General features: G+C 43.4%; 1 non-coding gene across 1 annotated transcript; it reads left to right on the top strand.

Annotated features, from left to right (window-relative positions):
- Window positions 1–5,339: 5,339 nt before the first annotated feature.
- TRNAK-UUU (transfer RNA lysine (anticodon UUU)) lies at window positions 5,340–5,412 on the top strand. The gene has a single exon. It is a non-coding gene; the product is annotated as a tRNA-Lys (tRNA).
- The last annotated feature ends 8,607 nt before the right edge of the window (window positions 5,413–14,019 follow it).

The following is a 14,019-nucleotide window of genomic DNA, read 5'->3' as shown; positions in this document are numbered from 1 at the left end:
AGAAGCAGCATTTCAACTGTGTGAGGATGGACTCTAGACCCACTCGTTCTGATTCTGTGATTCCAATTTCTCAAAATGGATCATAAAGTTGATCCTGTTTACTAACTCACTCTCGAAGTAGAAGTACCAGACCAGGTAACCAGAAGATAAGGCCACTCGGCAAGACTGGACTAGTTTAACACGGCTATCTAGTGGAACACTATATATATAGGACTTGTAGAGCTTGAAAAAGCTTGTTTTGGTCTTTTTTTTCTCTTTTCTGGGCGCTGAACTTCATAGACAGACTTACCAACTGATGAGCCAAAGTAGCAAATTTCTTCTTCCTGGGAGGGGCGGACTCTACGTTGGTAGATCGAACTTTCATTTCTTCCTTCCATTTCATCTGTTCAAGTAGTCTCCTTTTCAAGTAGATACGCTTTGATACCAGACTGGTGTGCATTCTATGCTTACCCAGCGAGCGAAGGAGCGAGCCAATTCCTCTGTTCCGGTAGAGCCAATTCCTTTGAAGAATTGTTTACTTTCTTGTCTTTCCTCCAGTGAACAGAGTGGAAGACCAGGTATCTTCGTAGTTGGCTCTGGAATGATTGCTTGCAGGATTTCATATTTTCCAGTGATCAGCTTAGTTGGAAGAGATAGATAGGAGAAGCGAATGCCAGATGCGCGGTGTGCCAATCAATCCAATTTTGTGAGATCGAGTCAAGATAAGAAGGAAAAATTCTTTGGAGTAAAGTCGCCTGGAAGAAAGAATAGGAATTGATCTAGCTATAGTATAGATAGAGTGTCAGATGAAATGCTTGACAAGGCAAGGAAACAGAACTTCCACATCCTCTGTTCACACTACCTGGATTGGAATTGGTTCTATCGAGATATACTGACTTGAAACAGGAATTTCTTGGTAACTGCTGCTTCTTTGAAGCAAGTGCTTTCGGGTTGGCTCTTCTGATATGTGTATTTGCTACCCATACGGAACAATTTCATTGATGAAAGATGGATGGCTATTCTCCACATTTGCCAGCACAGTGCACTTTTTCTTCTATTTCGTGATTCCTTTCTTTCTGTCGCCATTTGAAAATGGATTTCTCCTCCTGGTTTTAGTCACACACGTCTTTTCCACCTAGGAAGGATGCCCCTACGATCATTCCATGCTCTGCCTTCGCCCGAGCGGTCCCCAGGGAAGGAAGCCAATAATGGGAGTGTCAGGGCGGAACTTCATTAATGAAAGGATTTGCACTGCCCCACCGTGCCGCAGGGACGAACTTCAATAGCCCATCATAGCACTCTCTGTCAGGGGGTTAGGGAACTCTTGAAGATATCGATAGAATAACATTTCTTTTTCATAAGTTTCAGTGGACGCAGAGCCAACAAGTGCAGTTTTTCAGCGTAAGGTCAGGTTACAGAAAGGCCTATTTTGATAAGCAAGGCATTGCAAACAAATAGGTAGAGCAGAGAGCTAACCTAAGGAGCGAGCTTGTTGTAGTAGGTCAAAAGGGGGAAATAAAGGACTGTCCCGCTACTTCTTCCTTGATTCCCGGGAAAGAAGGAAGACCGAGGGTAACTAACTCTTCCTTCTGAAAAATCTATATCCCAGCTCGTTTTCATCGAGCCTTCCCCCCGTTTGGAGTATAGCCAAGTGGTAAGGCATCGGTTTTTGGTACCGGCATGCAAAGGTTCGAATCCTTTTACTCCAGAGCATACTTATTCTAGAAAATAGAAAAAGAAAAAGAAAGTCTCATCCCTAATAAATAAATGAAAGTAGATTTACATTATTTTTGTATTTCTAGGGGGAATGTTGAGGCAAACTTACAATGCTGGCAAGCTGGTTAGGTGCCGAGTTGGATTAGACATCGCAGGTTTCAGTTTAAGAATTGGGAAGAGGTTAAGAACCTAGTGGAATCCACTGCGAGGGGAAGTGCTGAAGTGAAGAAAAGCCCCAATTTTGGAGAGGATTGCATAATTGGAGAGTAGAATTGGAGCAAAGCCGTGATCTGGTAGGCGACTGGTACAAGTGCTAGACTGGAGCTAGACAAGAAGCGTTGAGCAGGAACTTGAGCAATTCCAGAAACCTTAGAAGAAACTGGATATGTGGCAACAAGAAGGGCTTAGCCAGAATCTTGAAACAGGTATGATACCGGCACATATCAGCCTGATGTGATGTACCTGAATTCATTCATGTTCTGTGGAGTCTTTCTTTTAATATTCTTATTTTTTCTCAGTTTAATTAGGAAGCAAATGCGGTTTCAAGATGAACTCAACCTCGAAAAGGAATTCAATTAGCTGTGCAGTTAGCCCTTTTATCTTTAATAATTGGTTGAAATGGATATTGCCTGTCACTTGAAAATAAGGTTGTTTCATTTGGAATTCAGCAAGTTTCTTAGAAAATTGTTGTTAAACAGGTTGACGTTCCACTGGGAATGGAATAACAAAGGCTTTTGGCAGTTTGTGGATCGAGATGTGATTCGCTTTTTGAGTAATAGTTTCTTTCATTTGGTGTGCTCTTCCTGGAACCGGTAATAGGACAAATTTGGTGCATTCTACTTTGCTGTTATGGTATTTACAATCCTTGAATTGTTTGAACCTGACTCTCATTATCTGTCTTCATGGTCTTGAGGGTATTTTGGATATCGTGGAGGTAACTGACGATGAATTCGTCTCTTGCCTCACCGATCTGAACACGGAGTTTCCGAAGCTACAAGAGTGCTTGGTTAAACGGTGCCATTAAGTTTCAACTGTCTTTAAACTTACTACTTGAAGTGCAATTATCAACTCCTTGCAAAATTGTTGGCTTTCTCATCTACAAAAGGCAACTCTGGTATTCAAGGAAACAGATAATTAGGTTCCACTCACTACGTCAACTAAAGCAACTGCATCTGGAGCACTTACCAGGGAAAATCGAATAAATAATGACGTAGTACGAGGGGATTTTTTTTCTCACTATTGCCATCCTGTGTTCAGTTCCAATTTCGTAGTAGGAGACAGACTCAAAGTCAATAGATTCCTGTCCTTTTCTATAGAAATAGGCTTGGTCAAGTGCTTAAAAAAGAGGTGACCCGAATGATTTCAATGAATTGCTATTTGGTCAGATTGGAACAATTGGATTCGAAAGGAAAGAAAGACTGTGAACGAAGAGGGCCGCCCATGATCGATTGGATTCGGCAAATAAAGTAGAGGGCCCGCCCGTGTCACCACCAGTCCACCGAACCAGCTGTAGATCGCTAACTCTCTTGTCGACGCCCGGAACTTATGTACGAGTTAAGAATGAATTGTTCCCGAGTAGAGAGGGCAGGATAAGGATTCAGTAAGAAGGAGAGTCTACTTATGGAAATGCCATCCTCTCTTTCCTCAGTAATGGAGTGAATAGCTACCCCGACTTTTTATTCCAGTTCCATTCTTACTGGTGCAGGAGTCCAAAGTGCATCTTCCAACTCCCTAACTGCGTCTTCCATGAAGTACGGGAGACCCCTCACGTGCCACTGCCCGTGAGACTCGCCTTTGTACACTGCGCACCGCTTCGACTAGACCCCGCTACTACCTCGTATCCAAATACCTGCGATCTAGCTCATTCTTTTTTAAGCCCTGCAAGCCTAATAGAACCTTGTTTCCTGGGCCAAGTCAGCCTATAAGTAAGTAGGGCTGAAGACAATTTGTTTGTTAGTTTTTCAATCTTCTTCCTTCTATGCTTAGAGTAAGTGGAAATGACCTCCTTGATCAGCAAGTAAGCGAGCGGTAGTTCAGTCTCCGACAAGTGAGGCCGAATAGCCCCAGGTGTCCTTTTCCTTCTAAACTAGCTGCTCTCGCTTGACTCTTCTAGTGAGCAAGAAAACTGGTCGGGGAACAGGGTCGGATCAAAGTAAGGAATGGGAATAGCACTCACTCGTTGAAGGTAAGCCAGAAACAGGGGTTGTCCTCTCCCTTACTTAAGTCCTAGTCCATCTTTTCGTGCCCCAAAGGGGAAGTCAAGCAATAATGAGGGAACTTGACCCACACCTGACGAAAGAGTTTGGTAGCTCGAAGGAAGCAGAAGCAAAACCTGCTTTATTTCTATCCCAACCTCCAAGGGTTCCTCCCTGTATGACATAGTCCATTGGATTGGGGCAATGGTACGCACCTATGTTTGGTGTCCCCTCTCTCACTTCCTCGTCAGATCCTGGTCCCAAAGGGCAATACATTGAGTCGGAAAGACGGGGGGCTTTCGTAAATTCCATTCTGTAGCCGAACTAGCCCCTGGATCAGCTCTCATAGTGGGAGAATCAGAGTCAAGTTAGGCGCAAAAGAGGGGGTTGACATCATTCGTCGTGATTGGATCAATCAGACTCCCCCACAGGAAATGCCAAGGGGCGCCCTTTCTCATTATCATCTACCGCCCATTTCTTCATCATCTGCTGCTGCCTTAAGTGCGTAAAGTAGGCTCAGCTTCTTAGGTTTCTAAATATCTTGTAGTAGCTGAAGGTAGTCCAGTCCGCTTGTTAGATTGAATTGAATCTTATATAACCTACGTAGCTAAAGAGAAAATCATAATAGTCTAAGTGGACCTCTCAAAGGTATAAATAAGTAGACATTAGTCTTACTGGTTCGGTCTTTTTCTTTTTTTGTTATGATGCCCACATTTCATACTTCTCAATTCTTATTTATTCAAGGGTTCGTATGTACTGAGTGACTCTAGGTCTATTCAGATGCAGCTTCAAGAGAGCTTTATTCGGCCTTTGTATGACCGTCTTCCCTTCCTGTCTATCTCCTTCGGTCAGGTAGTTCTGCTTCCGATGCCGGAGGAGCAGGGTGGGATAGAAGGGTAGTTTCTGAGTTTGAGATGTCTGAGCTTGGAGGTTCCGCTTCTCTAATGTGATAATAAAACAACAAGCAACGCCGCTCCCGTGCGCTCATCCCTTGCTTGTTCTTGAGCGCTAGTCATTCATCCCTAGCTGGGTTCTTGGGATATCTTGATTCTCTTTATGATGATGTAAGGGTCGGAAACAATGAATAAGGAATCGATCGGAAGTTCGCGCCAATCGATCTTCTGTAGGAGTAGGAGGTAGCGCGAATCCCCTCTTTCTTCGTTTAGAAGAGTGCTGGACCTCCACAACGTCAAACCATAGAACACAGCTCCTTTCGGTCGAACCCTAGGAAAGACGACTTTACCTTTTTCGTAGATAGTCTGAGTTCGAGCTACTGTAGTCTCCCCCGTTGACCTTCTTTTTTAGATAGAATCCTCAATGAGTGGAAAGGACTCCCAGACTTGCTCCACAGTACTATACCATACAGAGCCGCGCCCTTGTGATATGATAAGAAGAAAAGGGGCCAGGCCGCCCTCTTTTCTTTTCCGCACCAAGCCTTCTTGTAAAATCGGGTGTATAGCTCAGTTGGTAGAGCATTGGGCTTTTAACCTAATGGTCGCAGGTTCAAGTCCTGCTATACCCAAAACAAAAAAAACCACTCTTGTATTCGTAAGGATGCATAGTAGCCTTCAAAGAGCACTCTTTGGCCTTGAGAAAAGCCCCTTTCTCATCAACATCTCGACATCGCTCGTTGTTTGAGGTAAGTATAAAGGAGATCAGATCTGTCCCGGGAATCGAAGGATACAGAAATATGGAATCGAGCACAGATTATAGGAAACAAGCAAACAGAACAGGTTGGATCCCATCTTTAACTGCACAGAGCAGCAGCCTACTATTGATTGATGATCTTACCTTCCTGAGAGTCGAGGAACAGCAGATGAGATAGCCGAAAGGGGGGACCCCGGGTAATAGGTTTCCTTTTCCGGTTTAGGCTTGAGATAAATCAGGAACTGAACTGAGCACTCCACAAGTATGGATTGGATTGTTTCATTCTGATACCAACTTTCATGCTGGAAGATAAGGTTGCCATACTGGGAAAGGGGGAAAGGAAATAGGATCCCCTCTCTTCTCTACAGGAATGAACTTCTCCTCGCCGACCACTGGCACTATACTTAGGTTAGGCGCAATAGGTGACTTAGGTTGGGTTGTCTGGATCAATCCTACAACGAATAGCTCTCTTTCCTTTTAATGGAACACTCACTAGATTCTGCTAAATAAGGATAACTGCAAAGATAAGCCGGGTCATCCGAAAATCCAGGAAATATTTCCTTGATTTTCTGCATGGCATATTTCCTATCATTTCACAACCTACTTTTTTTCTTAGTTAGATACTATAGCACCTTCCCTTCATGGGGAGATGTTTATATACCATCTAAATTCATTCATTCATTCATTACTTACTTGCTCTTCTTTCCCAGTGATCGGAATAGGGATTTCCATGGATTGTAGGCCCTCGATTGTAATGATGGTATCAATGAAAGATGAAATAACATGATACTATTTAAAGCAATGGTTGATAGAGCGAGGTCTAACCTTGATTGGGTAGACCGAGAAGCAAACCACTAAGCAACTGGACTGCAGCCCCGAGAAAACAAGCAGTTCGGAAAAGCAAGTCAGGAATACGGTGGCGATGCAGCAACGATACGCATTCCCGCAAGGGGTAGTGAAAAGCCATTAGGGGGAAGAGATAGGTTTCTTATTCTAAGCCAAATTACTATACCATAAGGAGATTACCATTATGAGATGACACTTGAGAGGGCACTTTAAAGTGATTGAACCCACTTTCCATGTTAGTTTAAGCAACAATATCGCTAGGGACCAAAGTAGTGAAAACGGCAGCTCCATTTTCCAAAACTTTATGTCTCATAAGACTGTGAAACCACACAATTTGACATTCCCCTTGGGAAATAGGGAAAAACAGGCCCCGGATTCCGATAACTTATGTCTCGCCTAGTGGAAAAGTACACAATTGACTAAGAAGATTGGAAGGTGGTACGAAAATACTCATCGGGTCTTTCGTTCCAGCAGTCATGATATAGCTTCTAGCTTTGACCGCTCTTAAGGTGCCCGCACTCTTGGCTTGAATCGCCGACTTGTGTTTCGGTTTAACCGAAAAGAAGAATCCTATCATTTCACTACTCGACAGAGGCTCCTCATTCATCCATCGGATAGGACGCCCCATCTATGGACCAAGAGAACGAGATATTGACTTTTTTTACATCTGTAACTACATTCTCACATTTCTTTTTTGATCTCATGACTTTTTATGCGATCGGAAAACGAATGAAATCAGAAAGATAGGCGGACGACTTGACCATAAGGTCGGATGTTTCCGTGAGCAGTAAGCAGCAGATCTCCCCTTTTTGGGGGAAAGCTGGTGGCCCTTTTGGCGTGTTAATTCTTTCGACGGGGCGGCCTTCTTCGTTCGGTAGATCCGGTCGAGGTGGTTTTCGTTTACCAGCGCGTAGGTGGTCTAAGTTCCTATGACCGAGTCTTTCTGGCCCCTGTGAACATATTTTCTTAATGTATTAAAGAGGGCCTCTCTAACCGGTGAAAAGTGGTAGGTGTCCACTAACGGCTATTCCTGGCTCGGCTCCGATAACGCAATTCCGGGAGGAGTCGGTAGTTGGGCACTGGATCCCTTCGGACCTGGAGAACGTGTGACACTGGGTCGGGGTTTGGTGAACCAACAGGTCGCTCCTTTAGTTGAAGTATCGGGCCCGTTTTTCGTTGCCTAGGTTACACCTTCGGAATACCCCAGACGGGGATTTCGCTCTATTCCCCCCAATCTTCACTTTACGCCACGCCGACTCTCCGTCGTGGAATTAGACCAAGGGTCGAAGACCCATACCATAGGACCCCGTCTCCCGTATCTTATCTTTCGCGCGTAGGAGATCGAGACACAGCCTTAGGGCTATGGGGAAAGTGGATCGATTGCCCTAGAATTACAACTACGTAGAGGGTCTCTACAAGTCTATAAATAAGTTCCAAAAAATTGATCGGTAGTAGTCCGGTCGCACCCGAACAATAATATTCCAGAGGGAAATGCACCTAAGATCAAATATTTTGAGCCGGCTTCCGTGGAAAATTCAGACTTTCTTTTTGATGCTGCGATCACATAAAAACATAAACTTTGAAGCTCAATAGCTAAATACATGGCAATTAAATCATGAGCCGGGATCATTAAGAGCATACTGCGAGTAGGAAGTGGAATTAATACAATGAATTCAGAAGCATCAAACCTCTCTTTTTCGAAAAAATCGAAACACATCGAAATGGTACTAGCCGTACTTAATAATAGAAGGATTTGGCAGAAATATGTAAAATTGTCCCTCCTAAAAAAATTATTCCAGAATAAATGGGCAATAGTTAGGAGAGGTGCGCCAGCGGCGAGCAGAAGCAAGGTTATTAGATACCGAAGGAAAGCCCGGCCAGAACCACACGTGCAAGTTTCCCTGCATGTGGCTCGTCCGTGATAACTTCTTCGGATTTGCGTGAACTAGCGGACCGATCACTAAGTGGTTAGTACCTCCAGCATGAGCGAACCTTTTCAGAACTGGTTAGGAATGGGCGCCACTATCCCAGCCCGGATCCAGCCAGGTTCTATTGATCATGTCCCCTTCCCAACAGTTGTATCTTGTCTTGGGGCGTCTTTCTTTGGCTATACTATCAAGCCAGACGCGGCGCCCTTTCGCATTATCATCTACCGCCCTTTCTTTCCTCCCGTCCCTTCACGCATGAAGATCGTCGTATGTATGTTCGACTTCGGTTGCCGGTGCAATAGAATTGGCGAGAGTATATTATGGCAGGATCAGTCACCTGGGCAAACCAAAACCCTCCTCCAAGAAGAATTGTGCTATGCCCCCCCCCGATATCCCTATAGAGCGAAAGAGCTGCCTGGTGATCCCTAGGTTGCAGCACGTCCGGTCGTTAACTCCTCGCTAGCTGCCGCCGTTTCTAGGACCGACCGACGCCTCACCTGCATGCACAGGTACCTACGTAGTGTAGTGTCGGTCGCACATTCATAATAGCGTTCGGACTCATGTGCCTTCCTGAACCAGGGGAGTTCCCTTGCTCCTGCTGCGTACGATTAGCCGGCCTTGCGGCGGCAAAAGGATTAGGACGTCCCCCCATGCTAGGGTTCCCTGCGGTCCGGCCGCATTAGGTTAGGGAGTTGGGCGATAATAGCTCCTCCGCATCCCAAGCGCGCTGCCCTCCTAGGCGCGCAACACTAAGTAATCCAAGCCAACCCACATTACTAACTAATGGTGGATAATCATCTTTCTTAGAGGTACTAAATACAACTCCATGAATGAGCAAAATGAAGGTTGCGTTAATGATAAAGATCTCTGGGGAAACCGCTAAAAAAAGATTGAACATGTGGTTCCGAGTTTCGATAACTTCTTCTACTTTCATTTCCTCAGTCTTCCAAATCGCAGAGTTAATTCAAAAGCCTAGGTGTTATTACTGAGCTGCTGCTCTTTTTTCTCTAATTCCCTTCTCAGATCCTCCGACTACTCCTCCTTATCCTACTCACTCGAAGTTTCGTTGGTCATTTATTGTTTTTTTAGCCTCTTTGACAAAGTTAGTAAGAAGAAAAACCTCGATCTTCAGTACACTTCACACCCACACAATCTCTATTTGAAACTAACACTCCATTTCCAGATAGCGAGCGATCGCTCAGCAATGATACCGCGCCGGACGAAGTACCTATCCCCGGGGACCACGCTTTTTTACTTGTTTCCTTTTTTTTCTTTCTATACGAAATTCAGACGATTTCGTTTGTGTTCATGTTGGCGATTTCAGATGTGAATGAGGCCGGTCGTCTCCCCTTCCTACGGGTTCCCCAGTGACACATCAACCACGCCCCTTCCTTTTCTCTGATCATAAATAACCTGATCTCTTTCTTTCGAATTCATCCCCTTCTTTCTAATTCAAAAAAGAAAGGGGGGGCGTAAGGCAGGCTCGCAACTTACAAAGGGCACTCGCTGCTCGCAGGCCTGCTCTTTCTATTATGATTTCTATGTCTATGAAAGCTCCTTTGACTCCAGCCCCATAAGCTATTCTTTCACCTGCACCAGCTCTTGGTCTTTGTCCAGGACAAAGATATCACAATAGTGGAATAAGGAAGTGCAAGTTGGCGATCGAAGCAAAGGAAAGATCAAGCCGAAGAGGATACCTGGGGCCATCTAAGACGGCTGTAGTAAATAGCTTACACGACTGATCAGGCTCATCAACCTATGGAACCTCACGCTATGTTGCTATGATTCTTTTATCACGAAAGCATGTCAGGCGAAGGAATAAAACGAGTACAACACTAGCAAGAAGAGACTTGCCAAAGAATTCGATGCCTCACAGGATCCTGCAAAAGCGGAGTCCAAAAAAGCACGAGTCGGGTCGGCGGTTTCAGATTCAGATAGTTCAGTTCAATCATCATCTGACACCTTTCGGTGCCATTCCTTTTGAAACTGGCGTTTCTTTTGTAAAAGAATTCGATGCCCCTGCGAAAAACCGAGTCAAGAAAGAGGTAAGGGCCGGGTCAGAGGCGGAACAGACATTCAAAGCAACCGAACCATAGATCCAGCTTTGCAGGACAAGCATAACGAAAGTAAGCATTTGGCCAGACATTCAAATAAACCCTATATCTAGAAATCCATCATCCCTGTCTGAACGGTCTAAGCATCATATCTTTTTCTTTTCACTTCCGCTGCATCGTCCGGACATCAGAAATAGCTGCATTAGCAGCATCTCGCTACAACTCCCTTGGCAACCCTAGCACCAACAGGAACAACTCAGTTCAAGCTAGCAACAACTAACAATTTCTACTTCCTCGAACAAGAGCTTGCTTTTAGTTCACGTTAGCTACATTCGTTTTAATAGAAAGATGGGAAAGGCTAGGTTAGCAGAAGACTATGCTTGTGCCACAAACTTATTGCTTCGGAGAAGCATTTCTTCAATGAATCTTACTCAGTACAGTATTCATAAGGGACCTGTATCTAAATATTTTGTTCTAACATTCCTATTTTGGTTGGAAGTTTCTCAAATGAAAGAGCACAACCCTTTCCATCACTTCTCTACATACTAGCATTCGGAGCTAGGAGCAGAGAAGAGAAGTCAATCGGAAGAATCGTAAAAGCCTGGAGCTCAAACATTGCGTTCTACACTTTACTTTTGTTTTGTATCTCTGAAACAGGAGTGAAAAGAAATCAGCTCATCCACCGCTAACTAAACAGGGCGAAACTAGCTCTTCTTTGGTTTCCCTGGGTCCAAGTTGGGGCAAAACCAGCTCTTTTCCCGCAAAAAGTCTATCGTACTAGGTGGCGCGACACGCGACATAGGTAGTAAAGTAGTGATTTTGGGCCCAATTCATACTTCTTTTTTGATTGGAATTCTTATCCTAGCTCGGCCTACTCGTGAGATGTTAGCCTTCAGCCTGATTACATAAAGCATAGCACTTCTGATCGATTTGAATATTCCATTCCCTATTTCCTTGAGCGCTTTCACCATTAACCCATGGGTGCCAAGACCATCCCCCCGGCTCTTTCTTCTTCTACTTCATATAATAGAACACAAGGATCGAACCTACTTTGCTTTAAGTCTGTTTACTTTTTAACGCCGTCTACGGAGATACAAGATGAGAGAGGAGAGAGGAAGCTGAACGACAAGAGCTGACGAAGTCCAATCAAGCTGAGGCCTGGAAAGAGTTAAGAAAAAACACCTTCTACCTGCATTCATGGGTGCTCAACGATAGATTCCACATCAAGATAGGCAAAGCGGGATACAGCTCGTTTATTACCTCAAAGAAAACAAGAAACAGGTCTTTTCTAATCACGGAACACGAGAATAGCATGCACGGGAGAAGGATTTAGGGAAAGGTACACGCTGCTTTTTCGGAGTCTATAGGGGAAAGGTACACGATGATTTTTTGGAGTCTATAGGGGAAGATTCCACCAGCCCCAATTGCTTTGGGTGAGAGATCGAACATCCACTCGTTTCTGGTTTCTGCTTTCTCCCTAGGGAAAGAAGATATGATACTTTTCGAAGAATGCAATCCCCGCATTCCGGCCCTGCTCTGCAAATCAACATCTGAAGATCTACGGGTCACCATAGTCTTCTGATCCACTAATAAGATTCCGCGCTCGAGATGATGTGATCTGAACGAAAAGATAGATACATCCGAGCTGCCCAAGGATATGGTCTGGGTACCGATCTGCTAGGATAAGGGGGAGATCCTAGTACTCAAAAGGCTGGGTAAATTTCGAAATTAAGCGGAGGAAATCCACCAATAAGAGAGTAATAGAAAATACTGTTATCATGAAGAAATTCTTTCAATCCATTAAGAAGATACTTAATTCGTTATACAATAGAGACGGGGGAAAAGATGATGATAAAAAACTCCACAATAATAAGAAATCCAAGAAAAAAGATATAACGGATGAGGAAGGAGCTAAAGAACCTATCAACAATGATGCATCTAGTGGCAGTAATGATGCATCTACTTCTACTTCCCCTAACCCTAATGATGGTTCTAGTTCCACTAATGATGGAACAAATCCAAATGTGAAAACTAGTGCACCTAAGCACGACGATCATGGTATAATCCACCATTTTATATGGGGTGGTGGTAGTTCAAACGGTGGAGATAGTTCCAACAGTGGTTGGACTTCCTACTTGAATTCACCTATTGATAGATTTGTGAAAAATCAAAAAACATTTACCAATTTAGATCAAAGAGGTCTAAATGGTTTTATTGCCAAAATAATAAGGTTTATAGGTCCAACAACAATTGTGCTTCCATTCTTTTATAACAGTTGGATGCCGAGGATAGGTTTGTTTTCCATGTTTGTTAGAGAGCCACACGACTTTCAAATAGGAGTTAGCGTACGACCATATACCACGTTTCACAATTATGGAACTCTAGTTATGGAATATGTATATATAAAATATTTGTTCCACGCTCAGGTAGGCTGGCGACAATATAAATGTATATATTTGATAAGTTTAAAGAAATAAATGATTCGCTAGGTTTGTTTTTTATCGATAATATTTACTTAAGGGATACTTTTGATGTTATTCAGCGATTCTCACATAGCGGTCTTGGTTTGAAATCCCTTTTGAAACGTGAAATCATAAACAAGTTGGTTGAAGTAGTAATACCATTTTCTGATGAGAATTCTAAGTCGTATGTGTACGGTTATTTTGCTTTTCTAGTATACGCAGGGTTATTTTGTACTGTCTGGTATAAGTATATACCTTGGGATCCATATATAAAACCTGCTGATTTAGCTCCACCATCACTGGATGTATTTAACACCTATCATGCCGATGTCGTGGGTTATAAGAAAGTCACATACCTGATTACTAAGGACATTGTCCAAACAAACTATGGTAGACACCTTTAAACAGCCATCATTTAACGAAGTAGTAAATTCGAATGACTACAACCTTGATCAATCTGATCACAAAATGAGTTTTTCATGCTTATGCACTGGTATCATGGTTTCTATGTTGTTAGTAACAAAAACACTTCTTCCACATTAAACAGTACTGCATAGATACAAGTTTAGCACAATGAATTTCTGAGTTATTTCACACAAGGAATTTACAAGCTAATGAAAATCAATAGATTTATAGGATATCTATCTAAATACGGCTCCTATCGTTTAAGGTTAGTAAATACATACTAGGAAATGCTCTTCAGGGATACCAGAATTGGAAGATCCTGTCAAGTGGAAACAGGACCTTAATAAGCGCCATCCCGAGACTTGGACTCGAGGGATGGTAAGATCAATAGGAGAAGGAGATATGATACAATTACTATGATCAGGATACCTTATATGAGCCATACTTATCCAGGGAATCAATCGCATGAGGGTGTTGTTGATAGAGGGAGCTCTGGCCAGGAGAGGCTAGAGCGAGTGATAGCAACGGAAAGGTAAGATCAAGAAGGAAACAAGGCTTAAGAGGACCCTAATGCACCAATACTTTAGGCATTCCAACTTCCAATACATACTTATCATGGAATGAAATCCAAGAGGAGCAAGCATATCACTGAGAATAGCTAGCTGAAATCAAGGATGCTATCACAATATTCAATGGAATCGTTACATCGGAATAAGATAGACCCGCTTCGATGTTGTATTCAGTATGTCAGCTAGGAGCCAGAACTCACTATGCCATAGTCATATAA

The sequence above is a fragment of the Aegilops tauschii genome, chromosome 7 (assembly GCF_002575655.3).
Source record: "Aegilops tauschii subsp. strangulata cultivar AL8/78 chromosome 7, Aet v6.0, whole genome shotgun sequence".
In the NCBI taxonomy this organism is placed as follows: Eukaryota; Viridiplantae; Streptophyta; class Magnoliopsida; order Poales; family Poaceae; genus Aegilops; species Aegilops tauschii.
The sequence above is the reverse complement of the archived record's forward strand: the minus strand, read 5'-3'. Positions and strand labels throughout refer to the sequence as shown.